The 22,758-nt window shown below is 40.2% G+C and overlaps 1 long non-coding RNA gene and 1 pseudogene across 1 annotated transcript in view; both read left to right on the top strand.

Moving 5' to 3' along the window:
- LOC132368487 (uncharacterized) overlaps positions 1-22,758 on the top strand; it is a 138,110-nt gene that overhangs the window by 40,034 nt on the left and 75,318 nt on the right. The window lies entirely within an intron of this gene.
- LOC132368379 (thioredoxin domain-containing protein 17-like) lies at positions 16,426-17,354 on the top strand (annotated as a pseudogene).

The following is a 22,758-nucleotide window of genomic DNA, read 5'->3' on the forward strand; positions in this document are numbered from 1 at the left end:
CAGCTAGTCAAACTGGCCATGAGATTGTGTAGGCAAAACACCTGGCTGATTGAATTTTCCAGTTTTCCACCAGTTGTTTTGATTATGTGATCATAGCTTCATTTGTTAGTTTAGAAGCACAGATTTCCAGAAAGTCCAAACAAGGAAGATATAGGCAACCAGAGCAGAGGTTGTTAATTTTTCCATTAGAGCCAACATCTGATTCCCCTGTCTCGTGACTCTCCAGCCCAGGATGAGTTTCTATCTCTGTGTATCAGTTAACTGTGAACAGGGCTGCATCAGTTTTTGTGGTAGAGGTGGCCTGGTGGTCTTGTGAGTGGTGAGTGGTCTCAGGCAGATGTCCAAGAAATCCAGATGTTAAGGTGATCACTGATTGTAAAGATACTGGGGTATTTCGTATCCTTATCACAGAGGAGCCACAACAAAACAACAGTGAAAAGCAAGTGGCTACAGGAAGATAGTCATCTGAAGGGTAAGGTCAAATCATTTTTGCATATCATAGAAGATCAAGACTGAGCCACATACCAGGCGGTTTTTCAATTTCCCCTTACTTAACCCCAATTAAAAATCAAAATTTTCTGAGACATCAGCCCAAAACAGAAAATAAATGGTACTTGTCCTTTTGCCACAGATTCAGTTACCATCCCTAAATCATGTTTAACTTATTTGTTTTGGGTGGATTGTTTCTGTACTATCCTTTTTCCTTTTGAGAAAGTCAGTGAACATATAGGTGTCCTAGTAGGTGCCGATCTCTTTCTTTTTCATTGTCTGCCTTTTTTTCTTTTTTCATTTCACTACCTTATTTTAATTGAAAGAACCTTTGAATACACATTTTCTAAGGGCAGTCACAACACTTTCTACCAAGAAAAGTTGTAGACATTCAATGTAAGTGAGAAATTCTAGAGACCCGTTTTGAAATACCACATCTTAATAGAATATTGCCATATATTTGTTCATCATATTTGCTTGTCATTTTTTGTTGTCTAAAAAAAAACTTATATAAAGTACATGGCCACAGAGACTGAGCTGATCATCTCCAGGTCTCAACAAAACATGGTCACTTGCCTCTCCACCATTACCTGCTTCTCCTGCAGGCATGGTAGGATAGAGGCATATAGAGAAATCATGGGTGGACAGAGATAAAACCCTAACATATGGATGCAGGTCTGGCCTTGGGTTCTTGGGATGGAACCATGCTTTTAAAGCAAGATATTAAGTATGACTTAAGGGACTTTCTGATCAAAACAATGCTCTTCCATTATCTAAAGAGTCAGCAAGGTGTAGACAAAAAAAAAGTTAAAGGATTTCTTTGTTAAAGCTGGGCTTCAGAACTGTATCTGCTAGCTAATTGTCAGCTGCCCCTGGGGAAGTCATTTACCTCCAAGATGCGTGGAGTGGAGACAATGATGTCCTTCTTGCTGTCCTATAACATAGGTAACATGCAGCTACATACCTTGCCCCCTATGCCATCCCTACCCCCAGCATTCTTGATTTCCCCTGTTAAAGTCCATTTTTCCTTTAATCCATAGCACTTTCCAGCTTGTAATATAGTATATAAAGTATTTATTATATTTTTTGTAGTTTCCTCCTACCAGAATATAAGACCCATGAAGACAGTGCTATTGTTAAGTTTGTTCACTGATCTACCACCAACACCCAGAACGGTGCCTACATTATAATAGGTGCTCATTACGTGTTTCTTAAATGCATGAATGAATGCCTTATGTGTACCACATACTCAAATGAGATATTGTATGAGTCTGTAAATGTAAATCATTATTTTTTATTAGACAGCTAACTTCTGAAACGAATTCTATAATGTGACTTCCTTCATTAAGTTTGCCAGAACATACTCGGGAAAGATTTGTATAATTCTCTTCGAAAAATTCTAGGGATCCTAGTTCTGGTCCTGTATATTTCTGTCTTCCCTGAACTGACATCGAGCTCTGAAGATCAAAGCAAACTTCCTGCTTTAAATTGTGTTACACTCTACACCAGTGTCTCTCTAGGACTGGGTACTTACAAAAAATTTAGGAAAGTATTTTCTTTCTTTGAGGCAAGCAGGAGATTACTTTTTACGTGTAGTGGGATAATTTGTATTTACTGAGATGTTTGAGATATTAATTTATGTTTTGCTTTTATTGTTGTCAAAGAAAACATATGGGATGAATTTATGGCTTTTTTCTCTATCCTTCTCCTTTTTCCAGTTCTTAAGAAGGAAGCTAGACCTTTGCCCCTCCTTTCTTTCAGGTGTTAGCTCAAAAAGCAATATCTTCTGGTAAACAGTTTTCCCGCTACAAGTTGTGACAGCCTAAGCTTATTATGGAGGATACACCAGACATTGCAGAGGGGTTGGGAGGAGAGGGTTTCCGCTGGGTTGAGGAAAGACTGAGGGGTGGGAATCGCAAATTGTCTAGGGTCTCATTGGGCATTGCGAGGACTTCGGCTCTTACTTGGAGTTAGAAGGGAAGCTATCAGAGGCTTTTGAGCATGAGTGGTGTACCATGACTTTCATTTTAACAGGATTGCTCTGCATCTTTGTTGAGAATAATCTGAAGGAGGCGGGGGTGTAGCAGGGAGAGGAGTTGGAAGCTACATCAACAATCTTGGCAAAAGATAGTGGTGGGTCCAACCAAAATGGAGGCTGTGAGCTTGGGGAGAAGTGGTCAACTCTTGGCAAAACAGGCCTTTAGGTGCTATTTTTTAGGAAGAATTAAGGATGGAAGTGTTTTCACGCATTCAAACCCTCTTTAGCCTGTACCCTTTCAGCATGTATTCCTGGGACTGGTGGAATTTGAGTGTAGTCTGCAGATGTGAACAGAGCAAAGCTAGCTGGCCCACCCAGACATTGAACCTGTGACCCTGATCTCATTAACTTCAGCCCTAATCAATTTAGCTAAATGTGGGCCATGAAACTACAGAAAGCCATGCCCCATCCCCCTGCCCCTTCCATAGAGTCTTATACAGTCTATGTACTGTCTGCCAACCTCATATAAAATCCTTGAAGTTCCTTTGCCTTTGTTGTTGGAACAGTATTAAATGCCTATCAAGTGGATTTAGAAAATAAAGGAAAGTTTACAGAGAGATCTGCCAGTACAAGAGTAAACCCTGTGCACCCTGAACTCACATATCCATTGTCAAAAAGTCAGTACTTTTATATGGCCATTTTGTTAGTCTTTTTTTAATTGAAAATAATGAAAAATTTCTGAATTTGCTCATTTTTCCACATGAGACCGATTCACCTGGGTACACAATGGTGTCTTCTAACAGGCTTACTCGAGGTAAAGAAATACCATATATTACAGCTCAAATGGTAATAAGAGATGGAGATAACCACCTCTTGAATAATAATTTTTAAACCCTTCTTCACCCACGGCACAACATTCCTTCACAGGAGAATAGTCACGTGGGGAACATGCCAATTATAAGGCAACTGGTTTGTTTTTCTAGCAGACTTGCTTCATTAGGAGTCCCCGAATGTGTTACACGGTCGGTTACAAAGTGTGACAATTTATGGTGCATTCTAGGGATTTCAGGAAAGGGAAAGATCTTGCAAATTATTATCTGTGACAGAATTATAATTTTACAAATGATTAATCTCAATCATCCATCTCTTTTTCCTCTTGGGTTAAGCAGGAAAATTATATCCTGCAAAATTAGCTGTCAAAATGTGAGCCTGTGGTTTTGGAGCATTCGTACATCAGGAAAATGAAAAGAAGATCTTTATTAATGAGCTGGATTAAATAAATAAAAAGGTTATTGCAGGAGACATGCTGCTCTGTTGCTACAATATGTCTCATGATTTCCCAGTAGTCAGATAATATTTACCAAATTGAATCACAATTCGATATGACTATTACTTGTTTCCAGGGATATCCTATCACCTAAATATGATATTTTTATCTATGTTCCCCTTTTGGACTGGGTACCAGTGAAAATGCATGCACTTTTCCTTTGTTATTTAATTACAGTGACTCTAGGTAAATATTTTGATCACAGAAGCATTTGGAAAGTATCTCAGAGTGGGGAACACTTCACATATTATCACCACACCAGTGCTGAAGTCAGCTCAGGGAAGAAGAGAGGATTTAAAAAGAGAATTAAAAATCGAGAACCATCTGAACAAATCAAGAAATCTTAAAATCAGCTATTTCACCAGACATTACCTTGCAACTTCAGTACACTTAACTTTATGTCATCATTCTTCTGACATATACCACCCATTTTTTGACTTGTAATTATCTATGTAAATGGGTCATCCTCCCCTAAGCTAGGCTGCAAATTCAGTTCCTGGAATATAGTACATATTCAGTAAATTAAAAAATAAAAGCTGAAAAAGGAAGGGGATACTGAATAAAGCCGATTATTAGATATAACGGTGGCTCATAGGTTGGGCTGTATAGGTACCTAATAACATGATTAACACCAAAACAATTCACATCATGATACATCTTGTAAAGAGTCAGGGACTGTAAGTTTTCCAAGCACACAAAATAAAGCAAAAAGTGGAGCCTTTTGTAAAGGCTAATGATGCTCAGGGCTGCCGTCATATGCAAAGATGTAGCTGCTTGCCTCCTGAGAGAGAATCTGATTGGATGTTTTTTTTGATGGGTGGCACGTTACGTTCAGAGACCGAGACTGTCTTTGCCAATAGTTTATTTAACACAAGTTCATTAAAATGATTTCACAAGCTAATATCATACAGGATAATGACTCAATAAGCCAAGAAATAGATAACATACTCTGAACCCATGATAGATTAATTATCCTATTGTTCCAGGGGAGATGATAGAAATAAAGTCCAAATCCAGTTGAGGTGTACCTTTTCTATGAGTTTCAGCTTTTCGGGGGAGAGGGCTTGGCCAACCAAAAGCTAACATCCAGAGGCAGGGCAAAAGTAAAAGTCCCTTGCTGCCAGAGCACATTGCTGGGGGATAGTGGCGCTGGTGTTGTGGGCAGGCTAGACTGCTCCAAGGGTTATCACCCCAGGGGACCGTTGCATGGCTTGTGACACTGCCTATAAGGAACAGATGTCCCTTCTCTTCCTGAGACTGCTGCATAATTTAACACCACTGCCCACCAAAGAGTCACCTTAGCCATGACAGGAGCAAGTGTTTCAAGATCTTCGGAGAACTCCATCAGCAGAGAGTAGCTTTGTCCTGACTGAAACTCTGGGATATTCCTTGCAAACTCACAGTATTTACAGTCCAAATGTCCCCTTGCCATAGTTGCTTCTCCACGTGTTCTTATCCATAAGCCCCCAGAAGGGCCCCCCAGCAGCTGAGTTACTAAGTGCTTAACAAGGACAACAAATGAGAGATGCCAACCGTACACAACTCCATTCTTATGTCAAAACAACTTCTAAAGACAACTTTTCTTTCTTTGTCAAAAACAAGTGGATTAAAACAACATCATTTAAGTCATAAACAAGTGGATTTGAAATCAGATCCAATCAATACACAACATCCGCTCAGCTCATCTTTTCACAAAAGGCACCATCTCAGTTTGCTGGCTAAATGGCTTGGGTCAGGTGTCCCCTCCAGTGCAGTCTGGGACTGGAAGTTGGTAGTCATGTTGGCCAAAGTACCTGTGCCTTAGAATGGTCTTTTTTAGAGAGGCTGTGCATGTGGCAGATTCCTGGTATCTTGTAGAGCATGTCTCAACATCCATCCTGTTTTAAAGTTATTTATATATATTTATATATATATCTCGTCTTCTCATTTTTTTTAACATCTTTATTGGAGTATAATTGCTTCACAATGGTGTGTTAGTTTCTGGTTTATAACAAAGTGAATCAGCTATACATATACATATATCCCCATATCTCTTCCCTCTTGCATCTCCCTCCCACCCTCCCTATCCCACCCCTCTAGGTGGTCACAAAGCACCGAGCTGATCTCCCTGTGCCATGCAGCTGCTTCCCACTAGCTATCTATTTTGCATTTGGTAGTGTATATATGTCCATGCCACTCTCTCACTTCGTCCCAGCTTACCCTTCCCCGTCCCCGTGTCCTCAAGTCCATTCTCTACATCTGCGTCTTTATTCCTGTCCTGTCCCTAGGTTCTTCAGAACCATTTTTTTTTTTTTTTTTAGATTCTATATATATGTGCTAGCATACGGGATTTGTTTTTCTCTTTCTGACTTACTTCACTCTGTATGACAGACTCTAGGTCCATCCACCTCACTACAAATAACTCAATTTCATTTCTTTTTATGGCTGAGAAATATTCCATTGTATATATGTGCCACATCTTCTTTATCCATTCGTCTGTCGATGGACACTTAGGTTGCTTCCATGTCCTGGCTATTGTAAATAGTGCTGCAGTGAACATTGTGATACATGACTCTTTTTGAATTATGGTTTTCTCAGGGTATATGCCCAGTAGTGGGATTGCTGGGTCGTATGGTAGTTCTATTTTTAGTTTATTAAGAAACCTCCATTCAGTTCTCCATAGTGGCTGCATCAATTTACATTCCCACCAACAGTGCAAGAGTGTTCCCTTTTCTCCACACCCTCTCCAGCATTTACTGTTTGTAGATTTTTTGATGATGGCCATTCTGACTGGTGTGAGGTGATACCTCATTGTAGTTCTGATTTGCATTTCTCTAATGATCAGTGATGTTGAGCATTCTTTCATGTGTTTGTTAGCAACCTGTATAACTTCTTTGAAGAAATGGTCTATTTAGGTTTTCTGCCCATTTTTGGATTGGGTTGTTTGTTTTTTGTCTTCTCATTTTTGAGCTCCTGGGTCGCTGATGCACTTCTATGTGACCAGTACTATTTAGCAACATGCTTGGAATACTTTCTTTGTCCAATGCACGTTTGTTGCATTGATACAATATTTATATTCCTCTCCCTTTCTTTTCTGCCTTTTACCTTTCTTCCCTTCCTCTCTCTTTCCCTTCTTTCCTCCCTTCCCTTCCTCTGTTCTTTCCATTTTTCTTTCCTTCCACTACATATAAGGACCTACTATATCAGAGACTATGCATAGTAATATCAAAATTCAAAAGATACACTTACTACTGTCAAGATGCTCACACTGTAGTGGGGAAAAGAAATCTGTAGTAGGATGTCATGTTAAAAATAGCATGTTTGTTCTCCTGATAGTTTGTTCTTCCTCTATCTCATATGGCTTACTAATTCCTTATTACTTCATTGCCTTGGGGATTTTTCTAGGGCAGGACACAGAAGAAGCAGATGTCAGTGTTTCTTCTTGCCTTTTATAAATGCCTGAACCTGTCAAAGAGATGTTGTATGTGTCCCAGGGGGAAAATTGGGAGAGGGTGTTCCTCTGAGAAAACACTAGAAAGGAAGAAGAAGGTCTCCTACAGCTGGGAGGAAGTGTGTGCTTGGGGTCGGAGGCTCCAAGGAGAAGTGGCGATCTGATCTTGCCCCCTCCTTGGCAGCACGCCAGGGAGATGGGGGAATCTCAGAGCAGACAGTTCAGTGCTGCAGCCACGTAAGGCTCCCAGCTTCCCCACAGCGTAAGAGTAACAGAGTCCTTCTACCTGCTGCAGTCCTTTGGACTGGGGCCTTAAGCAGGGCGAGAGTAATCAGTGTTCAGAGAACCTGTCTGATCGCTTCTGAGAGATGCCAGGTGCTGGAACCTCCACACAGTAATGGGCAAGGAGCATTTTCCACTGAGGAGTGAGATACGACTTTACACTGGCTGGGTGAGAAGGGGCTTTGGTAAATTTAAAGCAAAGGGAAAAAATGCTATTTATTTCTTATAAGGATAAGTTTGTGAAACCCATTATACATGCAAACATATGGCTATGATATAGTAAACTAATTTCTAATGGCAACAGTTATGACATACTCTGAGACCAATGAAGGAGGTGTGATCACATCTAACTTAGGAAAATGTTTGCTTCAAGTGACTGTCAGCATGAACTTACAGAGTGTGTCTCGGACTTTAGGCATAAAACTAAAGCCACAGACTAGAAAAAAATAAACTCTAGGCCTACATGCTATGGGGTGACAGCTTGACGCGTCATCATCATCGAGTCACATCAGCCAGGTGCCAGCTGCCCCTTGAAACTTAATTCAGAAGGCAGTGCTCAGTTCCTCACTGCTCTCCCAAGTAATTTTACTGTTCTGCTAATTCATTTAACCTCTTGCAATCTCATTCAGTTTCCTCTTTTGCGAAATGAAGAAACTTTTTAGAGAAACTTGGGGTATGTTGGACTAGCCTGTAGAAAACTACTTATAATCTATAAAACACCTTGTAAAAGTTACACATTATAAGTAGTTCTACGAGTATAAACAATTTAAAGTTTGTCAGTATTTGCTCCAACAAAGTATTTCGGTTCTGTTCTAAAATCTCAAACAGGGAAAAGACTATTTATTTTAAGCATCAAAAAGCATTCTTTGTTTAGTGCTACCTTATTTACACATATATTTATCAATAAATATATGAGGCCAGGCCCTTTGTTAGGTGTCGTAGGGAAGCAAAATTTGCTGTACCAAACGTGACTCTTTTGCATGTGAGGAAGAAACGAAAGACTCAGGAAGTTTTTCTTTTCACCTCCCTCTTAACTACCTAGAAGAATTTAGATAGGGGGCTAATCCAGGAAAGAGAACTATCACCAGAAATATCTATAGTATAATATGAACTTGAGGTGGTAGACAGGGAGGAACCTATCAAAGTCTGTTTGCTAAAATTCCTCTCTATGTCCCATTCTTTCTACATGGCCCAGCAAATATTTCTTTACCAAAAATTTGCTCTTTTTTCATCTTGCTGTGAATTGCCTTCCTTCCCTTTGAAGTCCCAGACCCCTGCCCCCTTCTCCTTAGCCCAAAATGACACGTATACCTCACTTTGCCTGACTGTCTTTGGAACCTCCCATGTTGATGCAGATTCCCCATATGCATGTAATTAAATTTGTTTTCTTTTTTTTTTCATCCTGTTAATCTGTCTCATGTCAGTTTAATTAGTAGGCCATCCAGAAGAACCTAGAAGGGTAGAGGAAAATACTTTTCTTTCCCAACAGTGTTTTGTGTACAGTGGTGAATATTAGACAAGATGCTTGCCCAAAAGAGATTAAGGTCTAGTAGGAGAGGCTAGTGTTACACAAGTTTGCCAAATTGTGGGAAATGCCACCAAGATCAAGAACAGAGTGTTTTAAGAGAAAGTAAGAGGAGTGAACTATACAAGAGTGAGCCTAGGAAACACTTTATGAGAAAGTGAGGGATGAGTCCTGAATGATGAATAGGAGCCAGGCAATGAGAGAGAGAAAGATAGATCGAGGGTGGGCGGGGGAGCTTTCCTGGTAACGGCATAACATGGGTAAACATCACTGAGGCAAGAACATTCTTGGTGCCCTAAAATAACAGAGAAATAGTGCACACATTGGTTTTTTTGTTGTTGCTTTTTGGGGGGTTTTTGGTGCACACATTGTTTTTAAATGCCTCTTTTACTGAGTCATTTTTATGAGCATTAACATTTTAAGAAACTTCCTGGTGGTATTCAAAACATGGCTGCATTGAAGTTTTCAAAAATAGCAAGGGACATGCAAAATAAAGGGGAAGGGAGGTACATATTCTATATGGATTAATTCTAAAATTTTGTATATGCAGTACATATGAAACTTAATGTTACATTATAGTTTGCATGGAAATTAAGCTGATTTTAGTAACTTTTATCTCCCTCTGGTAACATTTAATGTAGTTTTTACTGCCGATAAACATACAACTGTCTATATTTCTTTTACTTTCTCATAAAAAACAAAGCATTGATATTGTTTACAAGACCTATTTTCCACAGTTGATTAGCTCACTAGGCTTAATAATTCACATGTTGGACTGTAACTTATAACTTAGTGTCTCCATTGTCCCAATGAATGAAATGTCATTGATTCTCACTACATTACAATGAATGATAGTAAAATCAAAATTTACATTATGTACTGTTTGTGATTCAGAATTATTTCTGATCTAATTAGACAGACGTCATCTCCAAAGCGATATAGACTCAAACACAAACTTGTTATCAGTTGACACAAAGCCTTTTTCCAAAGTGATTAGATGCAGCCAAGCAGAATCAGCTCTCCCGTGCATAAAGTATCATACGTTTTATTACCTTCATTAATGTTTCTAACCATCACCATGAAACGCTGCTCCACCACCGGTCTCTTCCTATTTGTGCAGCCTTCTGAATTCATACTTACAGGCAGTTTCTTTTATGGAATTTTGCTCAAAATTTCTTTCCACTCAGCTTCGATTACAATTATTGAAGTCATGCTATAAAAGATATCCCTAGGGCTCGTTGCAATTGTTGTATGGGTTAACTCTATTTTCCATACTGGAGAAATTTGAGTGCCAGAATAATGTACTATTAGATTATAACCCAAAGTATAAAATGTATATATAAAATATAATGTATATATATATCAATGCTGATATAAATAAATTATTGAATAAATAAAAACATAAGTGGTGAAAAAAGGACAAATCTTCATTAGAAAAGAATCTCAAAGATTATTTCAACAAAACAAAATGAAACAAAAGCTCCAGGAGGGTGAAGCTTAACTCTCCTCCCCTTAAATTTGGACTGGACTTACCTGCTTCCTAAGAAGACAGTAATTAAAAGGGAACAATAAAATAAATAAATAAATAAAAGGGAACAATAGTAACTTTTTTTTTAAACAACTTTATTGAAGTATAATTGCTTTACAATGGTGTGTTAGTTTCAGCTTTATAACAAAGTGAATCAGCTATACATATACATATATCCCCATATCTCCTCCCTCTTGCGTCTCCCTCCCACCCTCTCTATCCCACCCCTCTAGGTTGTCACAAAGCACCGAGCTGATCTCCCTGTGCTATGCGGCTGCTTCCCACTAGCTACCTATTTTACATTTGGTAGTGTATATATGTCAATGCTACTCTCTCACTTTGTCCCAGCTTACCCTTCCCCCTCCCCATGTCCTCAAGTCCATTCTCTACAGGCATCTTTCCACTGTGGAATTCTTCCCCAAACCCATGACCCTGGTCTAATCATGGGAAGAACCACGAGAGAAAGCCAATTTAAGGGGCATTCTACCAAATGAATGGATTTCAAAAGACCAGTATTATCCAGACTGTCAAAGTCATGAAAAATAAGGAAGGACTGAGAAGCTCCCAGACCAGAGGAGACAGACATGACAATGAAATGTGAGGGGGTGTCCGGGGTGCGATCTTGGAAGAGAAAAAGGGCATTCGTGGTAAAACCGGAATCATCTCTGTAAAGGCTGGGGTTTAGTTAATAGTAGTGTATCAGTGTTGACTTCCTGGTTTTGACAAACATCCTGCAATTACGTAAGATGGTAACATGGGGGACACTGCGTAAAACATGTCCGGAGACACTGTAATATCTTGGCAAATTCTTGGTAAATCTTAAATTATTCTAAAATCAAAAAAGTTTTGAAAGCAAAGAAAAAAGTTAATGTTATTTTACTCCTGACTGTCAGATTCTTTATTCATGAAAGACATTACAAGAGTATATTAACAACAACTAACATATTTTGGCTGCTTATGTTGTGCCAGGTGCTGTGCTATGTATGTCATCCTGCTTAATGCTTACAGTGTACAGATGAGGCAAATACTGTGATTATTCCCATTTCACAGATGAGGAGACACCCCAGATCCCACAGCTAGTAAATGCTACAAAGCTATCACAGGCCTTAGAGTCACCAAAGAGAGAGACAAAACTATTTTCAGTAGCTTTCTAGAATTAGATATTGAGGCTCTGAAGTGTTTAATTTATTGAGAATTGGCAAACTTTTCCTTAGACAGGATATTCAGTTATCAAGAACAATTCATTTTCTAAATTACTGTGTGTGTGTGTGTGTGCAAGTGCACACGTGTGCTGTAAAAGTAAAGTGCATTGTGCCTGTGATTTTTGTAGTTCTCCACTAACAGACACTTGATTTGTAAAAGACAGGAACACTGGCGACTGTGTGTTCTCTGCAGTGAGTAATTCACCCCGGGTCCCAGTCCTGGGGCTGATCTCTGCCCAGAGAGGGGCTCTTTGTGTGCTAGTGCCTGGCTGAATGAATGTACTGCTCCACGAAGGCTGGTCCAAATCAATCACTCCTGAAGCTGAAAATTTACATTTGAAAAAGCCTCTTCCCAAGTACCTTGGACACAACTACCAAAAGATGGAAAAACAGTGAAATTCCTAGTTTGATTGTTGCTGTGGTGGTGCTGGTGATGGCAGTGGTGGTTTATTTTTATTTTTAATTTTTTGTTACATGAATCTAAATAGTCGATTTAATCATTTTCATCCTGAACTGATCCAATCAATTAATTATGGTATCTTTGTGGAAGAACCTCTAGAGAGGAAACCAAATAAATTTGGAAGAGAGAGGGAGAGAGAGGTGCAAGGGTGAGTAATGGGAAGATAAACAGATAAAACCATATTCACACCTAATATGTTCTGGCCCCAGGTTCCCTCCAGCTCACATCTTTATTAAGTAGCTTCCACAGCTTCTGAATGTGGCCAGTGAGTGTTTTTTGCCGGATTCAATATAAATATAAGACGACTCTTCAAATGTGACCCTGCTGTTTGTCTCACCTGCCTGTATTAGCTATTTACATAGCATTTAGGAAAACAGAAAACTCAGCTGCTTGTTTCCAGTAACCATATTAGGGAAAAAGAAAGTTAATGAAGGACACTGCAAAGGAGTATGGTGTGTTTAATAAAACACTTTCCCCAGGAATGGAAGAAAGCCGCTGCATGTGGGATGCAGCAGCTTATCACTAATTCAGAACCTCCCTTCAGCCTCAGACTTTTGTCTTTCTTCTTCCTAGTAGCCTCACTTTCAAGCATGATGGCTTGCTTTGTAGTCTTCTGTGCTCTGGAAGGGAGCTCAGAGGAGACGGAGCAAGAGAGTTCATTAGGGATATTTCATAGTCACTCAGATCCCAGGGCCTCTGTCTCATCTTTGCAGATCACACTGTTCATGGAGAGTCTTTCTTTATTTTCTTACTTATCCTTGTCCTGCCAGAGCCTACAAAGACCCGGGCTCCTGCATGTAGCCATTCACATCAGTGGAATGTAAGCACCATTCAAAGCCGTCCTGTACTGGTGTGCATTCACTGATTGCAAATCAGCTTATTGTATTTTAAAAATTCCACATTTTCTTGAAAATGCCGCATTTGAAGATGAAAATATTGTTCTAACAGAAGCATATTACATAAAGGGGAAAAAGAGATGAGAGAGAAAGCAGAAAGGGGAAAAGGAACAAAGGAAACAAAGACAAATGCACAAAGAGAATGATCAGGTAGGATTTTGTTTCAAGTCCAGACAGCTGACCTATGAATATCAAGTTTTGTCTGAGGTTTTCATTTACTTCTACGTATTCATTTCTTTTCAGAAACCTCTCCTCAGAGCCAATCAGCAGTACTAAAGTATTGGTCTCTGTCCAGCCTTGAGAAGTCAAACTGAGCCAACATTATTAGCACTTTGCAAAATCAAGAGTCAGGATCGTTCTCCACCAAATAGTCCCTTTTCTCTCTCACCTTTCTGGATGTGGACCCTTCTTTACAGCACATTCCCCTAATTATAAAGTCGGCTTTGAACATATCGCTTTATTCCTAGAAAGCCATCGGCCATTATTGATTTGATCACTGAAATCCATCGTTACAGGTGGGCATTTGCAGTTTTAGCATGTGCTGTCTGTTCAGAGAACATTCTTAATATTATTTAATAGGAGCTGTACATTCTTTTGGAAACTTAGAGGAATGCATCTCATTTTCTACAGAAGAAATAAAACTTCGGAAACGCCAGAGAACAGCTGGATGGAAGAATGTGTGAATCCTCTTATTCAGAAACCTCTGTGTTTTCTTCTCTGCCCAGATGCAGTATTTACTCCACTGAGTCTGTATTAAATCTAATTCTCACTAGACCCAAGCAGATCGTTAGGGCAGGGAAGCTGACCCAGGAGTGTAGAAGCTGGCTATGTATACTTTCCTTCATGAAAAGGACAACTTTCCTAACTTTGAGCAACCCTCTTAAGGCTTCTGTTTTTTTGTCTGAGTGGTTGGTAGAGATCCTCATTCGTGACTTTAGTTAGTATAAGAATGCAAATGTGGAGACTACTTTGCACCCAGAAATAGATACTAGTGTGATTTTTCTCTCTATTTTAGAATCCAAAGAGCACTTATTCAAAGCAGCAGCACTGTGTTTAACTAAGGTTCAGGGACTTTCCTTTGCCCCAGATCACGGAAGCAATACAAAAGAATTTCTTTTCATTGCGCCAGCCTTCCCCGGATTGCATCAGATCCAAAAGTACCCACTGTGTGTCTACCCCCTGGAGTGCATAACGCCAGGGAGCATCACCAGCATAATGTGAATAATGCCCTTGGAGTTTGCAATGTGGTGGTCCTGATGCCCACTACGTGCAAGGAATTGGGATAGGTCCTATGGAAATGAATATGGCACAGTCCTTGACCTCAAATCATTTAGGCTCTAACTAGGAAGACATGCCATATGTACATATAAAATAAAACAATAATCTAAGAGCTAAAGTACAATATGTGAGAATATAATATGTATCACTAGACACTGCGGGGGAGGTTCATTGCCGAATATTTGCATAAACAATAAGTGTTATGCATTCAGATGAAGAGCATGAGCTCAAATTAAATATTGTACCTGGGGGACAATGAGAGCCATCCTCACTTCGGAGACAATGTAACTGTTTCCTATGTGAGCAAACCATGCCCTGGCCACTTGGGCACGCCCGTGGAACACATTGGTGTCACACTTCAGTTTTAATATGCTGATCCATTTTCATTTCAGCTCTGCTGCTTATTCTGTAATTGTTTTCTTTTTATTCACTTGGCCTTTGAAAGCCTGATGTTAGACTCTGAGCTTTAATATTCTGCATTTCCAATTCTGTTAGTTTTCTCTGCAGCCAAATGTGCTTACATTCTTGTTCACCCAGTATTAATAAAAAGGATGTTTGCACAGCAGGGAAGCGTATTCTCATTTATCTCTGACCAGAACTGTGAAGAATGGAATGGCCTGATGGCCATTATCTTAACCCTATGTGACTGCAAACATTTCGAAGTAGTGGGGGAGACAGTTGGACCACGAAACCCACATTAAAGTTTGCTTCTCTCAGCTATAGACTCTGGATTAAGTCCCCAGTCACATTTCTTACAAAGGACTTTTTTTTTGCTATAAATAAGTATAAGATTATTTTGTGTTCAACAAAATAGAGTCACCTAGCTTGAAAGACTGCAAAACTCATGAGTTCAGAGTTCTCAGCGGGAATTGCTTGGCATATCATTCTCTGAAATTCCTCCCACCCTATTAAAGAGAAACATTAAAGGTCATGACAGTGTTCCTCTGTTGGGATGTCCTAGCCATCTTGTGGAAGGAAGTCAAAGCCATGGAAAGCTGTTTCTGTTATTTCAAGAGTGACAGCATTCTTCTGTTCAGTTTGCTGCAAACAAGATTTAAACTTAAATGAAAGAAGAAGGATGTATGTATCGGTCTACCCCTCAAAGAGAATATAAGCGATTCTAAGACTTTACACTGATAAGAAACTCTTTGAGAGTAGTATAAGAAGCAATCACACCCACACCACTGAAGACTAGTAAACATTTCTAAGCAAACTATAATCAACAAAGCACAATCACAAAGAATCTTTAAGTAAATGCTCTTTCTGATGACTATATCCTCACTTATGGAAAAACTTTCCAGTATTTTTGGATAGGCACATGAGATGAGTTAAAAAGTGGCAAAGACCAGATTCTTTCTGTACAATTCCCCCTAAATTAATGGGTTGAGCATGAATGAATCTAACAACTCATGCTTCTTGGATGTCCACTATTTATTCAACATAGAAGGAGGGAAAAAAGAAAGAGAACCTCTGTTCATTGTCTGATATCCATGAGAGACAATGAAGCAATTCGTAAAAAGTCTACATTGAACCCTCAAAATAAAAGTGCTGAGTAATGGGCTTCCCTGGTGGCGCAGTGGTTAAGAATCTGCCTGCCAATGCAGGGGACACGGGTTCGAGCCCTGGTCTGGGAAGATCCCACATGCCGCGGAACAGCTGGGCCCATGAGCCACAATTACTGAGCCTGCGCGTCTGGAGCCTGTGCTCCGCAACAAGAGAGGCCGCGATAGTGAGAGGCCCGCGCACCACAATGAAGAGTGGCCCCCACTTGCCACAACTAGAGAAAGCCCTCGCACAGAAACAAAGACCCAACACAGCCATAAATAAATAAATAAATAAATAAATAAATAAATAAATAAATAAATAAAAAGAGTCTTTTTAAAAAAAAAGTGCTGAGTAAAGGAAAGGCTGAAGCAGTGTGAACTGGGGGCTATTTGGCAAAGCAGAAATGGAGTGGGAAAGGTCAGAAAATGGCAACATTAGAGGGGAGGCATTCACTGAAGAAAGCTTCTTGAGCAGAGCTTTGAAGCATGGTACTAGAGAGGTACGATCGAAGATTTGACTCAAAGTGTCAGAACAGTTGTCTCTCTGGATCATTTACAACCCGGAACACGGCTGAAACACCAGATTCTCAAGTTTCTCCTTGGCTGTTGGAGGGGTTACCATCGTGGAGCAGGAACGAGGTGGGGTCTCCTGGACTCACATGTCCCATAAAGGATCTTGACTCTCCTCCCCTTTGCCAAGGGACCCCAGGCTCCTTTCCTCTTGACTCTGGGTTGATGGATGTCATTCTTATAGGAGGGTTGCACACGCCCCTAAGCCTCCTAAACTTGAATGATATTGTGGCCATTCCACAGTTTCCTGCTCTGAAGACAAATCTAGAGAGAGTTGTTGTAATCCTGGTTAAAATGGTTGAAGTACTAAATTGTTTCTTGGCTCCTAGTTTATGAGGTGAGGCAAGAAATGACCTCTTTCTACATTCTAGGAAGGATTAGAGATTTGGTTGGCTACTCAGCTCAATTAGCTAAATGCCGTGTTTCCAGCATGTGGTGTAGGAATGAGGAAGCTCAGGCTTTCTTGGCTCCTGTAATTCCCTCCAGGCTGCCGGGAGAGCCCTGCCCTGCCCTGGACTCCTGATCTGAAAGACAGGAGGTGAACTTGTCCTGATTCCAGGAGGAAAGGCAAGCTGTGGAGCAGCGCAACGTCAAGACCACGTTCGCCTGGTTTACCCAATGCCGGAGGGAAAAGCTGGTGCCCCCACTGCTTCAGGGAAGGAAGTGTGTTCATCTACTGAGAAGTAGGAGAAAAACCTTACCGGAAAGATCCAAACAATAACTTCAGATAAAAAGTGAAAGTAACTGCAGGGCCCACACTATTTAAATACGGAACACCTCAATGACTGGTAGAATCTGAGCATCTTCAGGCCAACCTCACGGAGCTGTTTTTCTCTGAAGATTAAGATTTGATGATGGGAGTTGTGTCTTGATTTCTTGATTTGCTCAAGTACAAAAGAAACTGCACACGTGCTTTGAATTCATGTTACTAATGAATAATGATAAACAACAGAAAGTGCTATTAAAATACTTGGGAACCTTCCAAAAAAATTGCCATTGAAGGGACCCCTGAACTTCAGTGAACTGCATCATGAAGAGTCAAGTGTCGTGGATGAAGGGTCGCCCTTAGGAAAGGACACCACACACAAATTTAACTGCACTCACTGTATACATCGCACTCAGATTTGACTGACCTTGAGCAAATTACGGCTCTCTCCATATGCGCCCACAGGAGCACGGAGGTGATAACCCTTAGGAGAACGGGAACTCCTACAATGACCTCTAATTGCAGACATCAAACAAACTGAAACCAATTCCTTCTCTCTCGTTTATTGGGACTCCTGGGACTTACAAAGGCCCACAAAACACTTCCTCCCACAAATATAACCAATATACTAGTAAATGCACATCACTTACAGTGATAAACAATATTTATAAGTACGTCAGTCAAATTATAAAATGAAATACTAGCAGCGCTCCATTTGTTAACTGTCATTTTATCATCAAAGCTACAAAATACAGTCACGGTCCTCAGGTGGCAGCTTGAAGCTGGAAGGTGTCAGGGTGGCCTCAGAAGGTCATCCCTGGCCTGGTGTGCACTGCTTTCCTGGGCTTGGACTTCTGGTATTGGCAGCACGCGGTTCCTCAGTCACTCACACCTGCTGAGGGGTGCGCTCTGCCAAAGCAAGGTCCCCACCCCGGTCTACTGAGAGACAGCCTGTCCGCCTCTGCCACATCCTGTCTCTCCCCCTCGGGGACTCTGGGCAAGGACTCAGAGACCACTGACAGCCTCTACAATTCAGAGTGTCTAGAATGTCCAATTCTAGGGCCTTCCAGAATTGTCTTTCTCTTTTCTGACCGGACTGGGAACTCTATTGAAACCATTTCTACCTTCCACTCATACTTTCTAGACAGAGTGTGCCAACTCTCAAACATGGATTTAGGATTCAGGGGAAGAGAGAGTAGTGGAGTCCTGGTTTATGTCACAATTAAAATTGTACAGGAGGAGATAATTACCGCTAGATGTATTTGGCCTACAGGCTTACCCAGCATTTTAAATGTGAATTAGTTATCTGTGTTTTAAAAAGTGAGAGGATGTTCCATAAAAATCTATGTATGGTTTTTCTTGAAAATGTTGACTATTTGGCAACACCGGGCCTGCCTTCCCACGTGGTGCCAGTCGGCTGGAATAGCTTTGAGTCTTTGCACGGGGCATGCAGTCTCCAGGTCACCACGTCTCTGCTCTGCCCCAGTCTGAGTATAACGCTAAGGCTGAGTGATTGGAGCTATGTAGCACCTTCACCTGAACCATCTTCCTTCATCTGCATTATCTGCCTGGCTTCTACAGAAATTTGGGCTGTGATCCCTGCTCTAAGCCATGCTGTCTCCTTTGGATATCACTTAGCACTTCCCCTGCTGCCCACGAGAGCTGACCTGGAAATTCTAGTACAGTCTTGATGCACCTGCTCCACACAACACCTCCCAGTTTGTCGGCCAGAAGGGGCACAATCTTGGGATTACCTTGGTAGTCCTGTGTCTTTTAGTTTCTTAAAATACCCATGAGGAAGTCCTGAGAAGTATACAAGCCATTACTTCCTCATGAAAAATCTACCTTTGGGTGGCTAGTAAATTTGGCAACAGCTTCAAATTAATGTCTATGTACCCAAAGAGAATGACCAACTGTGAGAAAACTAAGACTCTTGAGCATAAATAGAGGCTCCATAATTCCTCCGGATAAAAAAGGTTGCCCTAAGTTTCATAACTAATTTAAAGTATATGTGACAGAGTTACCCTGACAAAAGCCGTTTCTGAAGTACAGTAGGAGAGTAAGACGTGGCGAGCAGGGCTGATTCCTTTAATAAGGAGTAAGTGCGTGAATGCCCAGAGATGGAAAAGGCCGCCGGGGAAGTACAATGGATAGAGCTGCCATTTCAGCCGGACCGGCGAGCAGGTTCTGAACATATAGAAAGCGAAGGGAGGAGTTTTCTGTATCGAAGTAACAATCTGAAAAATGCACAGAAGCGGGGAAATGTGGGCAGTGTACTTAGAAAGAGAACAGTTCAGTTTGCCTGGAGTGTAGCTGAGGTTCTCATCCTCATGAATCCTCAACTATTTAAAGCTGAAGGTTCCAGGGTCCACCTCCAGAAACCTGTCTTTTAATCATCATTACAAATGGTTTTTTTGCAAAGGGATCACAGTTCCTACTTAGAGAAAAACTTGCATTGTGTGTTTAGGGGGTAGATGCGGGAGAGAGGCAAGGTCCAGGTTCCAGACAGCCTTGGCTTCAGGCCACGGAATTTATAATTTTTCTGTGGTCAACAAAGAGCTACTTTTCCTGGCAGTTTAATATTTGATATTGGGATAAGGGAGAAGGATGCCTTAAAGATGATACCCAAGTTTGGATCCTAGGAGGCACCATTAACAGAAGCAGGAAGCACGAGAGAGATTGGGGATGGACCTTGGTTCACTTTCTGCCTTTAGGTGTGCTTAGCCTCTGCTTCCTCTGATTGCTTCTAGCACCACTTGCAGTAGAGGAATAGATACGCTTGAGCACTGGTTCCGATCCCTTTGGTCTTAGGCTGATCACACAAATCTTCCAGGAGTCAGTTTCTCGTCTGTGAGATGGAGAAGACAGTATGGTATCTTTCCTGATCTGTTGAGGATCTAAATTGGGTAATGCGTCTGAAAGGCCTTTAGAGGACTGTTCATATGTAAGAAATTCTTTTCCTGGGAGAAAAGCTAATGTTTTAAAGTTCCTAGCATGGCTAAAGGAATGCTAGTACAACTATGCCATGGCTTACATGTGTTTGCTGAGTATGCAATGGTAATGCTCATGATAAAATGCTAAGAGGAAAAAAAAATAAACTGGACATAAAATTGGATCTATAGAGTGATTATACTTTTAAAATTACCATATTATATGTGGGAAATATAGCTATATTTCAAGAGTTGTTTTCTCTAGTGGTGAGATTGTATTCCCTTTTTTTTCCCTTGATTTTTCTCCCTGTACTTTCAAAATTCTCTTCATGAGCATATATTGCCTTTGTAATCAGAAAAAAGAAACTTTTTTTCAGTCTCAGGGCCCTAAAGCTATTCTAAAATCAGTGAAGTTGGGGAAGAGGATGCTCTTATGGCCTTTCTTCAGAGACCCCGTTTTTCTTTTATTTTGACGTTTCCTGCTTGAACACAGACCCATTTTCTTGACTGTGTGTGTGTAGTGTAGACAGAGTCCTCAGGGGAAAAAAAAAAGAAATGCCAAAAGGCATGCCTTGAGTTTGTGAAGTCTAAGTCAATATATCTTGATTAGAACCATGAATACTTAACAGTGGATTTGCTTCCAAATGTTTGCCTTCTTAATGGATTGTAAATAAATCGGGAGGGACCTAGCCCTGGAGCCTAATAAACACAGAGGATGCCAATGTCTGGAGAAAGGAAAAGAAGGGAATTTGTAGGAACAGGCCAGTGTTGTTCCCACAGAGGGCATCATCTTGTTTCGAATTTCTCTGATTTTTCTGTGGGGGATGGGAAGAGGGAAAAAGCAGGGTGCCTGCCAGGAGCCTTGCCCTGTGTCCTGCCCTGGGCTTCCAGAGAAACAAGAGCTGGTGCTTCCAGGCTGTTTAACATGCTCCTTGCAGCTCGAAGACAGAGCAAGATCAAACCGAATACAAAGCTAGGACTTATTAATGTCAGCATGGCAGACTTCTAAGGCCTGGGAATTAGCAGGTTGAGAAGAGAGAGGTCTGCGTCTTCATTATGTGAGTTACTGAAATTACTGAATGAAGGACAAAGACCAACAGGGCCATAAAGCCCATAAAGTGCAGGTAGTGAGTGTTTCAGAAGATGTCCCTAAGGTGGGACTCATGACCATCCCAACTGGATTTCCAATTTACTGATCGTTTTTTCAGAATATTCATTCAGGTCAATGTTATAAGAGACAAAATGATCCTCTCATGTTTAGTCCTACCTCTTTTTGTTCAGAAGAATGTGAGAGAGTTCGGGAAGCAGGGTTGGATAGCAAAGAGAAAATGTATCAATACAGGAGGGCGATAGCCGTCCATATTATGCTAATAGGTTTTCAACATAAATTGCAGAAGTGAATTTTCAGACAATTACCAAGAGAAAAAAAATGTATAAAAAGTGTCCCATCATGCTTTCATGCCAACTCCACATTTTTTCACCTGAATTTATTGCAGGAAAGCAAATGAAAATATGTATGAATATGATCTAGAAGCAACACAAAATATTTGAATGTTTGTGGAATTTAGGCACTAGCTTTTTTTTCTGGTCTTCTCAAGAATGCTTTTACAGAAAATAAAGCATTTAATTTTATTTCAAAGGCCATTTATTTTCCTGTCTGTCATCTGGAATGTTTGAGGTCTTAATTTGGGTATTTGTGTGTGTGTGTGTGCTTATTTTTGCTTTTGTTTTTATTTTTGGATGTGGAAGATAGGGTGGGTTGACTCAAATTGATAACTATTTTGGTTTTTCACTTCACCTTACTGGCATAGGACTAATATAATTATTTCTCTAGAAGCTTTTTTTAGTGATTATTCCTATCTGTCAGAAGAATAAGCCTATTCTTATTCTTAAAACAAAAATAAATCTATACTTATAATCTTTCTTGTTTGAGCTATCTTTTATTTTGAAATATTAGCATTACCATTTAAAAATACTTACTTTCTACTTATTTCATTTTCAATAGTCTCTTATTTATCAAAACATTATATTGTTCTCTTTAGGCATAACCTCAGAATTTTATCATCAAATACTGGTACCCAGGAACACGATAAAGACAAAGTGGAATGCCATGTTTTTTTCTTATATTAGGTTCATACTGAATGTCTTTGGGTTTTACAAGTATATATGTATGGCTGGCATACCTAATAAAAAATGTACAGGTCTATACTTTAAAAGTTCAATACCATGCCAAACATTAAAATAAAAATCTTTTGAGATGGTCATTGATTCTGTAAGAATTATGAACCCTCTCTTCCTTAGAACTCTGTTCATATTAAGTGTAATTCCATCCCTCAAACAAAGCTAGTTGGTGACAATGATAGGGAAACATCGATTCCTCATGAAGTACTGAATCCTGTAATCAGTAACCCAAAAAATCCAGAAGGCAAAATGCAGGGCTACTGGGTTGTTTTCCCTTAAGTTGATAAGGTTAAAATGTGGAGGATGAGAAGCGGGATCATCTTTAAATAAAAGACAAAAATTCAGCATAAACCCAAAATTAGATACCAAAAAGTTATTTTTTACTGAATTTTTAACTGAAAACCTCATTAGATACCTTTTCGAACTCTAATG

This window comes from Balaenoptera ricei, chromosome 7 (genome assembly GCF_028023285.1).
Source record: "Balaenoptera ricei isolate mBalRic1 chromosome 7, mBalRic1.hap2, whole genome shotgun sequence".
In the NCBI taxonomy this organism is placed as follows: Eukaryota; Metazoa; Chordata; class Mammalia; order Artiodactyla; family Balaenopteridae; genus Balaenoptera; species Balaenoptera ricei.